This window comes from Cyphomyrmex costatus, unplaced genomic scaffold, assembly GCF_001594065.2.
Source record: "Cyphomyrmex costatus isolate MS0001 unplaced genomic scaffold, Ccosl1.0 scaffold193, whole genome shotgun sequence".
NCBI lineage: Eukaryota > Metazoa > Arthropoda > Insecta > Hymenoptera > Formicidae > Cyphomyrmex > Cyphomyrmex costatus.
This window is the reverse complement of record NW_017275965.1, coordinates 2,682,883-2,702,430: the sequence shown is the minus strand read 5'-3', so window position 1 is coordinate 2,702,430 and position 19,548 is coordinate 2,682,883. Positions and strand designations below refer to the sequence as shown.

At 36.8% G+C, this 19,548-nt stretch overlaps 1 protein-coding gene across 3 annotated transcripts in view; it reads right to left on the bottom strand.

Annotated features, from left to right (window-relative positions):
• Positions 1-19,548, bottom strand: part of Liprin-gamma (liprin protein kazrin) — a 134,884-nt gene that overhangs the window by 105,049 nt on the left and 10,287 nt on the right. For all 3 annotated transcript variants that reach the window (XM_018538547.1, XM_018538549.1, XM_018538548.1), the window contains exon 2: positions 18,947-19,163. The gene's annotated coding sequence lies outside the window, so the exon portion shown is untranslated. The remainder of the gene's footprint in view (positions 1-18,946; positions 19,164-19,548) is intronic.

The window sequence follows — 19,548 nt, the reverse complement described above, 5'->3', positions numbered from 1 at the left end:
CGATGCACCCCCCCCCCCCTTCACTTTCCTCCCATCACGTCAGAGTAAACAATACTCTGATTCTTTGTACTCCGCGGAGAGCTCGCTTTCTCTCAAAGTGGATTCACGATGAATTTCTTTTTTGGGGGTTAAACGCACGCGGGTCGCATTTCTCCTCGATTTTCCCTTTCACTCGCGCTCTATCACCTCTTACCACAGCCACCCCCGTCCACCAGCAGCCGCCCTTTCTCATTTTCTCGTCAGTCGGTGGGACACGCAGCCATGTTGAATGTCACGGTGTAGGCGAGTATAAGCGAGGATTGGATTTTTAAAATTCAGAAGAAAGAGACAGCAAAACAATTTAAATTCCTATTATATACGATTTAAAATTTTTTTTTTTTTGCTTTGCAATTGCGTTGTTATGTAAAATATTTTCGCAAATACAAAGGTCGAAATTATTATTCCAGAAAACGAGAAAATATTTTTCGTACTGCATGTCAAAACTTGTAGGTAAAAATCGTAAATTGAACAGACCTCCAACCAAAAACGAGCAAATGTTGTTTTTTACATGTGAAACTGTATTTATTTAACAATATTTTCAGGGCTCGATTCTCACTTCTTTCATAATAGATCGCTCGCACAATAGAGCAGCGAGCTGTTTTTTTCACTTTCTCAGTCATCCCAATTTCATAAACATCACGTTCTCTACACATCTCAGTTACGCGCATTCTTGTGTAGAGGGCTCATATACCTACGTATACATCCACATATACATTCCGACAATGCATGTGTGATCACCCTGTTCACGTAGTTGGCGTGGGTGTTGGTACGAGGGATAAAACGGAACGGTGTGGCCGAGGAGGGCAAAGAGCGAACCAAGCGGGAGAGGCTCGGTTCAGTTTGTGGGGTTGGGGTTTCGGTTTGGGTTCCCCAGCAGCCCCTCTCTGCCCCAACACTCCTCCGCATCCCCCAACGCCATCACTTCGCTGCTGCTGCTGCTGCTGCTGCTGCTGCTACCATTCCCCATACATACAGCGTGGCGGTGGAGTACGGCGTGAGGGATGGTCGTGGATCAATACTATGGCGGGTCGAGGGGGTATATGAACGACCATGGCACGCGCATACGCCGCGCTAAGCAGGGGTGGATTTAAGGACGAGAACTCCCTACGCCAATTTATTTTTCGGCCGCTCTGTCAATGACTCTGTTGATATTCACCTTCTTATATGACATTATAATGATAAATATGCGATCAAATTATAAAAAATATTATTAAGAAAAAGAAAAAAAAGGGAAAGGGAGAGATAAGTAATTTAATTGCACCGTTCTATCGTGAAAGGACAGCGTCCTTATCTGTATCATGTATATAAATTAATATTCGACTTTTATAGTTTTGTATTACATAAATCAAATATTATATAACAAAAATATTAGGTGTTAAGAAAATTAAGTAATTATAATTTATACTCATCTGTTAAAAATAAAAATGCACACAAAACCAGAGAATTATAAGATTATTAATCGTACAGAATCATCACGAATTAAAAGACGGTGCAAGAAATTTTTCCTCAGCAAAGCCCGGGCATGTACCTAAATCCAGCGCTGAGCGTGGGCGAGAAAGGGGTGAAGGGGATGGCGAGGAAGGGTGGTGGTGCGAAGGGAATGGAAGGTCGGACAGGAGTGGGCGAGCAGTACGGTTGATTTATTAAAAATGTAGTCGAGTGCAGGAAGAGTTTTGCCGATTTGGAGATGTGCGGTGAAATATTGCCGAGGTACCCGTGAATTACGGCAGCTCGTCTGCCGAGTGAGACAGCGTGGCGCGCTTAATCGGCACTCGTTAAGCGAAAGACTGTTGCATTTCGGTGTATGTATAATGCAACCCTAGGAATACTAACGTTCATTGACAGGTAATAAATACGCAGAAATTCCGGAAGAATTTATCGGCAAATACAGACGTTAACGATAAAAAATGTTGTACAATACTACAGAAGTGTAACATTAGAAAGATACAATACATAAAATAAAATGTAACATAGTCTTAAAAACAAATTCTAAAGTCCCATCATTGTGTTACTGCGATACTATCGCTAGTAACAATTTGGTTGTCTCAAATATTACTTGTACAACGGACAGTGATAAATTTTCAAAATGTAAAAAGAAGATAGAAGAAACTCGACAGGGTTTGGAACAACCTGTAGGTCGGGATGGTAGACCGAAAGTCGCGCATTCTGTGGGATACCTGTGGCTCCACGCGGCCATCGCCGCTCGATGCTTTTTCGCTTCTCTTTTTTTCCGCGTTTCTCCCTTTTTCCGTCGCTTCGTCTCTTTTTTTCCACGCCGCGTCATACCGGTTGACATTATCGTGAATATCGATCATAGATTCGGCTATATATTGATAACGCGACTCCACCCGATGCAACGAGTTTTAACAATGCTCGTGTGACAAATTTAAGGAACTTTAAATAATTAAAAACCAATTATTATTTTAAAGCCACCTCGAATTTTAGCATAAATTTTACCGTGAATACATCAGAAATTTAATATTTTCGTGTTTTAAATTATAATATATATATATTTTTATATATATTAATTTAAAATTTAATATTATTTTTATATTTTTCAATAATGCATGAATTTAAAAGATATTACAATATAAAAGAAAAATATATCGCGATCGAAAATATTCTTTCTCCATAAATGGATCGCACAATACATAAAGAAATATATTTCCTCCTGTAAAGAAAAGAAGAATAGATTTGCAAACGAGTTTGCAGGTATTCATACCTTTCAGATACGGATTTCACGATTCCAATTATTTCATGTTATCATGCTCCATGCACCTATGTATCTGTAGCGATATTTCTTCTTCGGCAAAATGCAGGAATTGTTGAAACAATCATCGAGAGTTTCATGCTTGTTCGAGCACATAGAAAAAAAGAAATGATGAATCGATTGCAAGTTGAAATCGTTTGGAATTAAAACGCTCGTCTGTAAGCCCGCGTTATTCTTCGGATTTTCTTTTGTTAGCACGGAGAAAGAAGAACTTACGTTAGCGTGATATTATATTAGCGAGTCCCAAAACTTTGCCGGCAAGACCATCATCCGTCGTTCTTCCTTGTGTGTGTGTGTGAAAAAGAAAGTTTTAACAATTCCATGTTGAAAATTCAATTGAAGTTTGCTGAATGTAACGATTTGATTTATTCTCGCAAGGATTCGTCAAATTTTATTTAACGACATCGATATGCAAACGGATCAAACTGTCGTCGCTCTAAATATATCAGTCTGATGCAGTCGGTCACTTTTTCACACCGTATTGTGTATATGTATGATATATCATTTCCTTAATTCTCTAAAGTGAAACAATTAATAAAATTAACTTTCCAAAAAAAAAAAAAAAATTATTTTCTAATTTGATAGAAAATTATTGATTAATCGAATAATTTATTCTTATTAAATCAAATCATGTTATTTTCGTTTCACAATCCTTCAAAAAGCATCCTTTTTGAGCTGTGATTATATATTATAAGCCACTCTTTTTAAGTTATGATGATTTTTTAAACTACTTTATCTGAATTGTGACGATTTTGACAATTTTTATAAAATTGATTTACTTTTGATAATTGATAATGTTTATTTAACTCGTAGTAATAACTGGAAATCACGTGTTTTTGAGGTATGTTACTTTTAAAATAAAGGAGTGATATAAGTGTTTCCAAAATAGTCCCCAATGAATAATTTCCTTCACAAAAGCGTACTGAGCAAAGCCGTTAGTCTCTTGTCCTAAAGAGAACTAATGGTACGCAGTCTTTTAAGTTAAAAGGTAGATTTTATGTTTATATATTAAATATAAAAAATACTTCTTTTTACGTTTAAAAGCAAGCTTATGTTCAAAATAAAGCTGCTTTTAGGAAGTTTACAAGTCACTTGCATCTACATTTTGGACCAGTGCTTCAGCAGCGAGAATGCCGTATACAATTTCTACCATATTACCTTTGTGATCATTGTAAACAATCTCAGCACCAACAACAATCGCTGCCTTTAGCGTACCCGACGTCGCGTCGCGTCGGGACGCTTCTGAAAGCGTCGCGAGTATCACCACCGCCGGTATCCAGGCGCGAAACTTCGTCAATGAGTGAAACTTTTAATTACTTCTACACCACGGGTATGTTTATAGAATATACTGCGTCTATAATCGCGACCTGCGTAGACTTCGTTCAGGACAGAGGGAAAGGGAAACGCTGGTACGTACCATTACGGTCGAAAAAGTTTTTACCGAAAAAATACATCTCGATACACTGCACATTATTACTATCGACAGATATGTCTCGAAATATTTATATACAAGTGAATATTTTATTCTCGAAGCTATCTGTAACATCGTCGCAATATCCAACATTCCACCGTCGCATTTTCGAGGAAACACCACGGGGCGGAATGCAGATATGGACGATCGATGGGAAGTGGAAGCTGCTATCCTTTCTATAAATCGGACATGAAAAACGATCGCGGGAAATAATACTTGCAGGCATGAAGATGGTCCGAGGAATTTCGATAAACCCCGACTTTTCGATTTATGTAGATTTTAAACACATACGCATTATACACACACACACTATATCTTTACAATGTTTAATAAAATTACAATTTTGCTGCTATGCAGCGCGATAAGAAGTAATTTCAGGAATCTTCCAGAATTCCAAGAGCGACAATAAATTTATGTGAAAGTATTGTGAGATATACGCGCCTATACACTATAAGAGCAGCTTAATTATAACGAAATTCTTGCGTGACAGGCATTGCGATGTAATGATTTTTTTCATAAAGTTTCACGCCGTTGCGTTGGAACGCTCCCGGAATGGTGAACAATGTCGCGACGCGCCATGTCTGAAAAGCTCATCAACATGGCAAACTTTTAATTATTTTCACGCCGCTCTTGTTTAACATTTACACGTTGACGCGACGAAAACTCTGTTCTAAAATTCTAAGAAAATTATTGCACTTTTCTCGTAAAAAAAAGTTTTCCAAACTTTGAAAAAGATATAAATTTTTTACAGAAAATTAAATAGGCATTAAATAGAAAGTGCTTTTGTGATGTAACGATAAAAAAAATATTTGTCAAAATTAAGAGGTAATGTTATAAAATATATTATAAAATTTTAAAACAATAGTACATAAAAATTCCATTTAATTATACTACGGGAATATAGTACTTTAAGAAGATTATACAGAAAAAAACTAGTGAAGAAGAGAAAAGTACGAAATGTTAAGCTTTTAACATGAACTCTTCGTTACATAGTCCCTGAAAATTCTGAGCTCTTATGTAAGTCACTAACGAGGAGGTACTTTAAACAGTGCGTTGTACGTGGTTCATCTATTCTGTGTGAGTTTATTCGCGTGTCTTTCGTTAATAAAGTCTCTTATCGTTGAGAGCGATGCTGCTTCCTACACCGTTGCGAATTTGATGCTCGTTTATCCAGGCAACTCGTCTCTCGCCTTAAGTAAGGGCTTGATAAAGTGATTCCCGTCTCATCGACAAAACCTCAAACTAAACTCTTGCGACACGTATTGCAGTAAACCGAAAGCTATAAACTGATGGTGAGCACATACGGTGGTAATTGCACGACTCAGGTTTCGGTCCACGAAATTAATTATAGCATCCCTCGCAGATATTGATTACGGACGTAGACATAAGCGTATAATATCGGCAGTCACGCATTAGATGGCTCCGATATGGCCCATAATTATCAATGATCCTATCACTAGCAGTCAATTACTAAAACCTGTAAACGACTTTGAATCAATTTATAAAAAAAAAAGAATTGAAAGCGGAAACGAGAAAAGGAGACTAAAACTTTTTCCAAAATTTTCTAAATACCATTACGCTTTGTGCATTTTCCAATAATTTGGCATCTACTGTTTGATGTAAATTGCTCACAATTATAATTAATGCAACTATCCTTGTCAACATAACAGATTAAATTTTCAGATAAATGAAATATTATGCAACCGAATTAATCCGTCAATAAGCGTTGTTCTGACGATTATGAAAATTTGCCTCATATTCGAGAATGTGGCGAAAAGCTCACCAGAAATTTCTCCCGAAATACCGCGATGTAATGAGCGAACGTATAATCGCGGTACAAATTGCGAGCGCTGCACGATTCCGGCACGCAAAATGCATGGAATTGCTATAAATTATGCGTATTAAGGATCTCTCCTGGGCATAATCTGGTCGCGGTGGTCGGACGTATTTGCTTAATATAACAGTACCGGCTGCTGTATAGTTTGCCATCGTTTCATGTGAGCTTTATGCCTAACGATCGCAAAATTACACAGTCAACGCACGACTTAAAACGCGAAGACAACTTTGGATTTAAGGTAGTTCTGTATAAGCCGTATCGGTGTACCGGTTGACATACTTTTTAGAATGGATGTCGTGTGCGAAGGCGGACGGTTATCGATTCTACCGAGGAGACGATTTCGCATGACATTCTCTATCAAAACATTTTTCATCCCGAAGATGCTGCGCCTATTACGTCAACAAAACGTAATTCCGATAAGCAATCGATGTGGTAAGACTAATTAAAATATACTAATAGATACATATAAACATGATTTTAAATGTATTATCTTAAAGACAATGATACGAGTGTTCCTACACAAAAACTCGTAAACTAGTGTTATTTGTCAAGTTGAAAAATTGTTTTCCTCTTTTTTGAGAAATTCAATTTTTTGAGTTGTGACACTTTTGAAGTGAAGAAACGATATATGTGTTGTATATGATATGTTACAGTGATAATTTATCATGACTCACAATGTGATCAAATATACGTCGTTTTCTTCTTATTCTAAACAGGATGTTTTTCTTTCTTATTTTCTCGAATAATCAAGTAGTTTTATTACAATACACTATTAAATTACAACAAAAAGCTATTGAAAATAGACCGAATATATAATCCTGCAAAGTAGTGACATATTCTTTTCACGATGAAGATATCTACCTTATATATTTGCATACAATTCGATTCGCATCTCGCGCTTGAAATTACGACAGTAGAAATGTCGATTTCTTTCTTTCGCTCGGCCCGCGAAAATATTTGACAGGTAATCGATCAATTTGAAGGAAAGCGGATCAGAGGGTGGAATACATAGAAACAATCGAGTCTCGCTTCGACAACAAGGATATTCCATCACGCTCTATCTATACATACATGTTAGCACTGCCATTGCGCAGCGTAATATATCTCGTACCTCGCGAATAAAGCTTTAATCATAAATTATGAAGTGACGCCGCTTAAATTGCACTGTGGTGAAAATTTACGCGATCTGATAACAGATATTGCACCAGCTAGAAAGGACCAAGAGGATGAGGTATTTCCTACGAACCGGCAATTTCTCTACGTCCGTAAATGCGCATCGATAATGAAGCACCGGATTAACAAAGAACCAGATTAACTGTGAATGTCCATTTATCGTCTTCTTTTCGAATAATATAAGCAAAATTAGTTTGTTGAATATACGTCTCTATATATAGAAAGCACATGTTTCGCTTGGATTTTACTTTACTTGCATAATACGAATGAGAAACTATCTGAGTTAAAAAAGGAAAGAATAAAAATAGACACATCACTGATTAAGTTTTCTTAAAATATCTTAGAATTTCCATCAGCCAACACTCTAACGGGATTAATATCTTAAAAAAAGTTCAGGTGTAAGCTCTTCGCTTAGCAGTTATTTCGTTCACAGAAAATCTCGGATAGATATAGTATCTGGAAGCCATCGACCGAAACACGCGGGCAAGAAATTAATTACTTTTTTGCCGTCGAGCGCACCATACCTACATGCCCGTATCGTTTTACAGCCGTCAATCAAATGCTTTTCCATAGGCTCATTTTTTTTTTAGAAACGCGAGGTCGCATCAAGGTAGACGGATTCGGAAATGAGTCATTATAAAAAATGATCAGTGAAAATAAACACGCTTAATGTTCAAGAAAAGTTATTTGCATAAACGTTTAGTGCGCAAAAAGAATCTCCTGTGAAAGAAGTTCCGTGATTTAAAAGAATCTGAGAACCACTGATATCTAATAATTCTGGACGTCGTTGAAAAATCCGGGAGTGAATCTGGCGACTATAAGGTTCAATTCGCATCGTTCGTTCGAGGACGAGGAATTTCACTTACGCGTTCGGTGGAATTCTTACGTAAAAGGAGCTGTCGTGATGGCTGGTAGTATCCTTCCGGCCGATTTATCGAGCCAACACGACGCAGCCGGTCGTCCTTGCTCGCGTGTGTCGAGGTTGCGCGATGCATCGGCTCTCAGGGAGAATAAAAGGAAAGAGGGAGAAAGTGTGCACCGTGCATGGCTATATTGCGCACGTAACGCAAATGAAACTTAAATGAGTAACTAAATCCCGTGGGTCACGCGAGCACCTGATCCCGTCGCGTCGGCTTTTATTGGCATTTTCGAGAATAAAGACTGGGGTGAGCGCACTTATCAGAGGGCGAGTTGATGAATCGCCACCCGTAAAAGTGTAGAGATCCTCTTTTTGCCTCCTTCTCCGCCATTCGAGACGCTGCCGCGAGCAAGCGGTCAAATTGTACGGATTTATCGCGATTCGCGTAGCTAAACAAGCGTTCAGCTAACTGAATAAAGCTCCACTTTGATAATTGGCGATAGCGGTGCGAACACAAATTCGCGGTCACGAGGCGGCAGTAAATCAACGTCGTTGTTTCGAGTCGGTTATTATTATTGCCGAGCTAATAGCCGGATAAATAGCTTGGATTTGCTAGGTAATCTGAACAATTATATCGTCCAATAGCGCATTCCATATACGTATTCCATATACATATTTAATAACAAATGCAAAGTTGTAGTTTAACTATATGTACGTGTATTTAGATGCGTTTATTGACGCAACATTCACTGAAGATATTCAAAAAGTATCTTAATAATGGCTCTTTGGAAGTAATAACTATACTTTTCCGTCCCGTAATTACGTATGAAAACCATTCATCTCACCGAGAGGTTCACCAAATCAAATACAACTTGCACCAACAGAGAAACGCGTATTGATAAAAGGACAGGATGGGGCCGTGCAATTGAGAAAATTGCACTAGTATCGGTTTCACCCTCGTGCTGTAAGGGGATTCAGACTGATATGAGCGGAGGAATCTTCCGGTTTAATGTAACCAATACGGCACTATACTAGCAAAATAAATTTACGATACATTTACGTTCTAGCATGTTGGAGTAATAGCGAAAAAGGATCGACTTTTCATAAATAATTATAATAAATAATTTCAGTACATGCTATTTAATTTCCGTATGCAATTTGGAAACTCGTCTAATTGTCCGTTCTTGCACTGTCGACGTGATCTTATCGGAAGACTTCCGCAATTTGTTGGATTTATCGTCCTGGTGTTCTTAATTCTCCTAGCTTTAAATTTAGTGTCTTTCTGTTTAAATTACCTAGTAAAGTCAACGTAAAATTAATCGAAAAAGATTGTGTTTCCTGAGAAATCACTAGTGGATATTTTACAACATTCCCGTAATTGGATCTTTGTTTAACCTCGGAATTGTCACTTATAGGTTTTTTTATACTCCAACGACAAAAATACGTAAATTGTGTTGTAAAATATTATTTTATAGATATTATTTAACGTAGTTTCTTGCTTTTTTAATAATTGTTTCTCATGTACTTTTAAATATGCAATTTCATCAAAAACTTATAGAAAACGTTATATTAATTTTTATTTTTTATATATACCCCCCCGTTATACGCTACTTATTATACTTATTATTATAACATTTGTTTGGCTTCCATTTACTTTTTTCAGAAAATTGTGATTAAATCCATATCCATAATATTCTCAAATACTAATGAATCGAAAAACAAGACATAACATATGTATACAATATATCTTTCATAATAGTAATTTTAATCAGAATATTAAAACACCCCCATATATGATCATGTATAATGTAAACAAGAATAGGTCATTACTCTCGTAATAATAACGTACACACTAAATAAAGATTGTTATTCTTGTTTTGGAATGGTACATTGATATTTTCATTAACAATAAAAGGATCAATATAAAGGCGCCGTTTTCTATAAAATGTACGTAAACGTCGGATATTTTCAAAGCTGACGGAAATGCGCGCCGATAATAGTCTGCACCGGTTAAATCTATTTTCTGCACGTTAGCCCCGCGATTAATCATGTTACTCTGTATTGCTTGCAGCTGCTAATAGTGGTGAAACATGCATTCGTCGCAAATGAAGCGGATTACTATACGGTTTAGCAAGATCTCGATAGGACGTTGAAACGCATTTGCCGTTAGAAACCGCATGACCGCAGCGGTATCTACTAATTATTCCAAGGTAATTAGAATATCAATAATTTATCGCCATGCGCGACGATGCGTATTTGCGTAGTTATTGTTATCGAAAAGATATACAGAGAGATTGAATGATTCGAGATATATGAAGTTACGAATCATGGTCCAATTCATTGCCATTATCAAGTACACGCGCATTGATATTCATGAAAGTTTGAAGTTTGCGCAAGAAAATCTCTAACGATAAATTATACAATAAAGCGTAGATGCACTTTCCGTCGATGCATTTTGCAGTCGGAAAATTAGAAGATTAATTAGCTCCAACTTCGCGAACTACTTCTAAACGGAGGAGAATGACGCCGGACCTTTAGAAACGCTCACAGCTCGTAATTTTAGCACGTTTTACAATTGATAAGTGTTCCGCAAAATTTCCGCCGCAATTTCCCGCGAGTCACCATTGTGCCCAAGTGAAAATGACCGTCGGTCATTGTTCGTCCGGCAGCATCGGCTAATTTCATCGCGTTCAAGCCAGGCGCTTACTAACGAGCTCACCGCGAAGCGCACCACGTATGTAGACGGGACTAGGCTGCATCAAAGTCGACAGTGTGCGAGGACGGTCACAAGGGTGCGGCTCGAAAATCACGGGTGTCATTGTGTATAGTTCATGGTTATACGACGGCTCGTGTAATCGGCATCCCCGGTGCCGAGAACGTGGCCAATCAAGCACCATTGATTCGCAGTTGGAATAGTATCCCGATCGTGCCGACCTAAGCCCGGTGCCGTGCCACCCTTGCAACGACCGGTCAATCTTCGACGGCGCGAACCCGCGTGTTTACCGGCCCCGACCCGGGAAAATGTTTTCTGCCGCCGTCGGGGGAGTAGACCCTAATCGTGTTCTCGATTCTCCCGCAGTGTCTTCCCTTGCGAAGGGTAGGTCCCTCTCTAATTAATAAATCGAATATTGCGATATTATTGGTCCTAACGCAAAAGCGGTGATGACTCTTACGAAAGGAATGACGCCTAAAGCAACTTTGATCTTTGCAGAAAAAGATTTAACCTTAAAATTACTTTTGATATTGAGTGATGCAGTGAATTTATGTATCAATAGTATATATATAATACTGATTGCTACTGATACGTAAATTTTTCGTACAAGAAATATAGCATAGAAATAGGCCACTCTAAAATAAATTTATAAACACAAATTTAATTATTAACTTAAAAAAAAAGAATAGGCACACCATCGAATTCAATTTTAAAATAAGTGTATGTGGTCTAACTAAGTGTATGTATACCTTCTCATACTAAATAAAATATATTACCGCGCTCTTTGTTATAATTAAATCAATTATCAGAAAACCTAAAACTTTTCCTCGGATTTTTCTTATTCAATTAAAGATTCGCGGAGCAATAACCCGGATGAATTACGTTTTTCTCCACTCACACCCCCCGAATACGACCCTCAATCGTCCTGTGCCGTCATAGTGAATTGAATGGTCTTCCTGGCTCGACCATCCTGAAGCCGCGACGCGCGCACAGAGAACGGGACGCAGTTAATCGACGAGCTTTTGATGTCACTCAGATGAGTAGAGTTCGAATTGTTTCCAATTGTTTTCGATTCGCCTATCGACGGTGTTACGCGGCTCATGGGGCGATTAATTGCGCGTGGAGCAGATTTGCTAATCAAAGTGAGCGCTATGATGCACTCGTACGTGTATTAACATATTCGCAACAATAACGAAAAATTATTGATAAACAATTTTACGTAATCACTGCTTCTTACATATTACAGACGTATTCTCGTCAATTTTCAAAAATTGAGACATAAGATTCTCCAATTACTATGATTTCGACGCGTGTTAAAATCGATCCGCTTTTTCCGAACAAAAAAAAACAAAATTAAAAGGCATAATGATAAAGATGTCAAATAAAGCTGGAGCACTCTCGTCTGTTTATGTTAATCCTATTAGAAGGGTGTACGCGAAACCGTGAAAACTTGTTTCTCGTCGGTCGCACATTGCAGGGTACTTACACCGGAAATCTTTCATTGTGGACAATTCAGACAATTCGACGCTGACAGGTTAGATTTACAGCGGGTGTTATTAATTTGTGCGTTAACTCTCGACACCTTGGGAGTTAAACCGAGTTTTTATCAACACGCGCGGTGCTCTGACCTGTTTCGTTTCACACGTCACTCTCGTGATGTTAAACTTATTCCCGCGTTATAATTTAAAGTAACAACCCGACAGTATCACACATGAAAGAATTAAGTCTTACAAAGAAATTTACATATTTATGCCATTCGTGTTATGTAGCGTGACAGAAAAATGTTGCTAAATTTCAAAGGAGAATAAAAAGAAAAAATTAAATAAAATTTTCAAAAGTATCACTTTTAAGTATATTAATATTTTTTTATAATCATATACCGTAGAATAACATTTACAACTTGCAGCCATACAACAACATAGTTCTCTTTGAATTTCAAATACACAGTGTCAGCTGTTTAGCAGAAACTCTCGTAGTAAGTTTAGCAATTCCAATTTTATTTTAAGTATTTAGAGTATATATAGCTTAATCTTTCGCATCAATTTATGTCTAAAGTTATGTAATTATCATTTTTGCAAAAAGAACATAATTTAATACCCTTTATGCTCCGTAACAAAATAGAAGACTCCGATGTAACTAGGATATTCCAAATATAACTGCAACAATAATAGCGAACGGCAAAGAAAATGTGGCTTCGACTAATGTAGTAGAAGCACTAATCGTAAAATTTTTTTAGAGACTGAACAATATACGGTAAAAATCACACGATGCTGTATCTATACGGTAGCTATAAGATTGGCTCTCTACCGACGAAGCCACTTCGAATCTATTTCCGTTTCCATTCCAACGCGACATATTGTCCACGCCGTAATGTCACGTCGAGTGTGTTTTCAGCAAACTGCATCAAACAGCGTCGTCTCTTGAAGCACGAAGCAGTCTCAAGAGGCATGCGGAAGCGCGTTTGAACACGAAGGGAAATGACGGCCCAGTTTCTACATGCACGCGAGTCAGAGACAGATGGCTAGCTTCAACCGTGCCAGTAGCTTCGTAGGTTTAAGTATGAGTCTTCTTTACGTTAACGACAACGCCAATGGTAAATGCGAGACAACATATGTAAAGTAAGCCTCGTTTTTTTTTTTTTCAATAAAGCTGTCTCTATCGATTTAATGGACGTACTTTTCATTTAGACGCTAAAAGAAAGATCTACTGTGGTATATAGACTTATTGGTTATAAACTCTAATCCTTTTAGTATCTTAAAAATAGAAAATGTTATCTTGCGAGAGGTCGAATCTGATGCAACATGCAATATCTTTTAGCGCAAGACGATAGTAGTCATTTCATATCAGAAAATGTCAAATATCACGATGCAAAAGCATGATGGAAGATACACAATTAAATTCTTTCTCTCTTTTTTACTTAAATTTATTAAATTTCGTAATAGTATTTAAAACAATAATTTCTTATCGTAAAGATTATTAGTTGCGTCTACAATAATTATCACAAAAATGTGTTAAATTATACAAACTATATCACACTTCCGTTCTTATCAATATCCTTGATAATAACCGCGAAATAAGATTATCGAACAATAATAGTGCAATCGTAATTATTAGCCATATCTGTATTAAGATATTAGCTATAATTACTTTGAATTGACTCTTAAAATTTTTTTAATACGGAGGTGAAATATTTCTCTTTCTTTTCCGAATTTTCAAAAATCGATCACTTTAAATTACACGCACTCACCAAGATTCGACACGTTCGCGTAAAGGTAATAAAGCAGCCAACGACACCATTGAAACAGCCTGACAGCCGAACGTTGAATAACGACGAGCTCGATCATCGTCGTATAAACGTAGGTCGACGATCGACTTCGGCTTCGAGTAATGTAATCCGCGCATCGACGATCCGCGTACTGAAGTGGCCCACATTTTATAAACGCCAGCATATCGCGTACCACTGCATAATATGTGGGGACCGTCTAGTGAGAAAAGGAGAACGGGGACGAGAGTGAGCGAGAAGTATGATTCGTGCTCGTCTCCCCTACTTGAGGCCAAACGAATGACGCCATTCATAATTAGGATGAAGATCCGGATGCTGGATCTCATGCCCTTGGCGTTATACCAGCAAATATACAGTATAGAAGGGACTGAAGAAATATCTTAAGCGCAGTGACGCCTTTGAGAATTTAATAGCTTGATCCTTTTTTTTTTTTAAATTTATACTTTTCTACAATTTTAGATACGTTGTGACCTACATAGATTTACTTCTATTAACGTAACACTCCGATTTTTATTTCACATCAATTTCTTTGTGTGTTTAAATTATTATCTCATCTCACCTCTTTCTCTCCATTCCTATCTCCTGCGCTGACTATTTAAAATTGTATAGCGAAAAAGCTCATTGGACTTAACAACAAATGCAAAATTATTCATAAGAAAGATTGCGCGAGTAAAATGAGACCCAGCATTCAGCCCGCGACTCAATCTGAAATGGTAATGGTGGAAGTAATTAACGCCTCGTTGTGCTACACAGAGCCCGGACAAAGATGGAGGGATTTGTGCAATTATTAAATTCGCCCCGTAGCGCATCGCGCGAGCATTCATTGTAACACTGTTGACGGAATGGGGAAGTTAGTTTACTAGCAAAGCAACGAGACCTTCCCACCCGATATATGTATATATATGTATTTCGCGCAAGGGGCGTTATGCTCATTGCTTCCGTTATATGGTAGTTAAAACGTCATCATGCCTCCAAATTGCGTTTGCTGTCAGAACCATTGCGTTATCACGAGTCACTGCGAATTTAGTCGATAAAAAAACCTACAGCGCAATGAGACAATAAGATAATGGAAATAGTAAAAGATATAGCACAGAAATTGTATTTCTGCTTTCAGGTACACAAATATATATCCTTTTTATTAATAAATATTAAATATTTCAACTTTTTCGAAAATTGAATGCATACACTTTCGGGAAATGTAATCAATCGTAAAATTATAAATTATCTCTCTCTCTCTATTTATATCGAATGTCATAACAGAATTCTATTTATGTATATAATTTTATATGTCACATATTTTAATACATACTCTTACAGAAAATTAATATTGACCAATTTATTAACGGAAGACAATTAATTAATTATTTGAAGTGCTAAATGCATTAAATAACAGTGCTTATTTAATATACTTAAAATAAGTAATTACTGTCTTTTGATATTAAAACATTAGATTTCTGTAAGGATACACATTATGACATGTACGTGCTTTAATTTGTTAAATATTTTTTATATTGTATTGAATATAAAATAATAACCAGCATACTAGCCTGAATTCTGACGATCCATATAGATTGTCTAAAGTGAGTTCAAGAAATAATTCAAGTCAGTCGCGGTAGAAATATCTTCGAATCGGATATAGATATCTAATAAGAGGTAAGATGGTTTCGACTTTCACTGAAGCATAATGTATAAACAGGATATAGACGGCACCACGAAATATATGAAGTATAAAAGGACGTTGGGGCGCAATGCTATCCCGTTGTAAGCTTACGTTGTCGTTATTATTTCTTTTGCCCCACACGGATTTTACGGGACATTATAGTTCTTACATCGTATACTCATATATAGTGTCATCCTCGTAGAAGGATCAAAGAATCTTACGGGAATTCACAAATTCCGCCATATTTTTCGCGAACGCGTTCTATCGAAATAAAAAGCTTAGTCTGCCTACAACTGTATGTTCTCCCCTTTCTTGTATAATACTCATAATTTTTGAGAAAAACTCTTTGAGATAAAACTGGAAAACTAAAAGGTTACATCGAAAGGATAATGAAAATAAGATTCATGGAAAATCAATATACAAAATGCACAGGAATGAAAAAGAAAATTCCGCTCTGTGGAGAGTCAACGCATTGCAGCTGAAACGCGGAAAGCGAAATATTGACAGCTTACACTTGACCCACATGCGATGTAAAGAGTGAGTACATCGTGAAACGTTGAACGAAATGCACGTGCTCGTGTAATAAATGGATAAAATGGCGCGTACACATACGCACAATAATGCATGTGAAATGGTAGCATTACACGTAAATAGAATTAATACGTATAGAAACGTAATGTACAGAGTGAGTATAAATGCCTACAAATGCCGTGAAACACTTTAAAACTTGCAATTCGAATATTAATTAAAATTCTTATACGTTGAAAAATTATGATATATTACGTGGAAAAATTGAACAACATTCTTGCGCGCTAAGGCCCGTAATTGCAAATTGTCAATATGTTAATTATTATTAATTTTCAAATTCCGCTTAATCCTCAAATTCCACACTCCGATCGCGCAACCGTAACTTCCACACCTTTTTTACGTCTTTGAACGTTAATTTTATAAAAATGCAAAGCAAAAATAAATCAAAACGTTTACTGGTGCTAATTCACGATAGTTTGGAACTTGAGAGTTAAGTAATACTGATTTTTATCTTTCAGTTAATTACTTACGTATAGATATCAAAAAGAATCAAGAAATTAAATGAGTTATTTACCCTATGGTTGCTCCGCTGTCATCCAATGTCTTCGGGTCTCCTCTTCCTCGAACAACACACACACACATTCGCGAAAATATATAGTTTATTATAATCGCGCATATTAATTACAAAAATAAAAGAATTACACGGTATTTTATCCAACACTCCCAACGTTAGCCATACGCGACGTGCAATTTTTATTGTATATTAGGATGGGAAAATAACGCGGAAAGCGTCACATTATCACTTTGAATCATAAATCCTACAAATTAGCAGAACAAATATTATACGAATGCATGTACGAATCAATGAATCATAGAATCGTTAACATTGTTAATGCATCGATTAGATTATATACGAATTATATCATGCTTCAATTTCGCGATACGCAAAACGACTCATGCCGTTACCCGCTCGTTCGAATCTTACCGACTGAATGACAATACGTCACTCTACACCGCGCCGGTCGCGTGTTGATGCCGTTGACCTTTTCGTACGCGCGTGGTATGCGGCAAGACAAAACACCAAATTTCGAATATTTAAAATTTTATAAAATAGATTCACGTTTAATGAAATAAATTCACTCATTGTCACAGACAAATATTCTTTACGTTTCAAATTAATTATAATAATGCCAAATGTTCAATACATCACATTCGCGTGATTTGAATTACTCGGGCTGTATCCTAATTTTTAACGACAATTCAGTATCGTTACATTATCATCGAGAAGCTTTTTCATCAATATTTGCGAAATATAAATAAAAACATATTAATTAATATCATTAAAAATTACAGAATCAAGATACTATTTTTCTGACACGATTCATACGTTTTTGAAATGAGAGAGAATGCGCCAAATTACTATATACTTAATTTGGCGACAAATTCAAAGCACGTTGCTTAATATATTCCAAATAATTCCAATAATTAACCTACAGATATCACGATAAAATAATAATTTGTAATTCTCATTCACTGTCGTTTTAATTCAAATAAATTGTGAGAACTATACGTTTAAATACGGTAAATAGTCTTAACACGCATACGAATAGCCAGCACGAGAGCTAATTACGGACGGTGATATTACACTGCATATTAACAGAACCGTCGCATTTGAGTTGGAAGAGCTTTCTAAGTATCTCTCGTGATCACGTTTCGAGTGGTAATGCGACGTCATACGGAGCGGATTCGCATCCGCGCCGTCACCCACTTGTTCTAGTCTCACTGTCCGAATGACAATACGCAATACGCCCGCGCCGTGCGGTATACTTTTGTGTACGACAATAACACACGCCAAGGCCAATCTCGTGACAGGCAAAATATGTAACGTATTTTTAAATTTCGTAATATAAAAAAATAATACGAAAAATGTGTAACACTTAATTTATGTATAACGTCTAATTCAACGACAAATCGATAAATATATAATACAATTACGGGCCTTAGCTTTGCAATCCTGTTCATCAACTTTAACCGCTTGTAAAAATTATTATAATTTTCATATTTCACACATGTGAGAATTTTTACTTTAAGATAGAATTTTGCACAAATTTTAATTATTCTCTGGAGTCTAGCAATTGCTTTGTTGTACTGTGTATTATTAATTGGTTGTACTGTGTAATATTAATTGGAATCTGGAGAATAATTAAAATTTGCAGCACTGTGCGAAACACATTGTGTATAATTATCTAATTAATTAATAACGCTATAAAATTTTATACTGTTGAGAGTTTTTTAAATTACTCACTCTCCACAATTAAATAATATCCTGTCAAACATAGGCTTTGAATAATGTCACATCGGTAACTCGCCAATTCCTTCAATCGCTTGTCATTGTGCATTCTAGTTGACACGAGTGTATCTCGGAAAATGTTGCACGCTCGATTTCGCGAAATCCGATCTCATTTTCAACGGAAATTTCCTATCCTATTCCTATGACAGTTACATTACCGTCCTAGATACCGGGCCAGATTGGCACGTATTTCCGGTCCTGACGTATAAATTTCGAGGCGGTTCCTTTACGGTGCGCAGCAACGACATCAAAATCATCCTTACCTGATCACGATTCCATGAATCTGCGAACTCTCTCTCAGTGCGATTTCAGGCAATTTCGGCTGCACTTGGCGTATGCACCGGCAGAAACGGGAAAATTCACCGTTACATAATGACAGGGGATGATTCACGAGTGCAACGTATGTCGACCCACGTGTGCCGGATAGCTCCTCTTCCTTTCTTAATATGGCAAGTAATTAATTCATGGGATCGTCGGTACCTGCAAGATTATGAAAATTGTGTTAGCACTAATGGCCGACATTATGCGGAAATGTGGTACTTATAGTTCTGGAAGCTCATATGATTTTAAGAGGATGGAGAACTTAGCATTATCCTTTATAGATTCTCTTTAATACACCAGCGCAAGATACGTTAATCCTCCAAGTAAAATCGAATTATTAAAAGCAATGAAAAATATATTCTAAATTAACATTTATTTCATAATATAATAAATGTCTGCGTAATACGAAACATACATTTCAACCAAATTCACGTATCAAAACATGTAAACCTTTCACAATATAAAAAAATCTTGTTATCGTCTTTCTTTTGTGCACATACAATCGTAAATATACTGTGTTTTTACAAAAATAAAAAAATCGGAA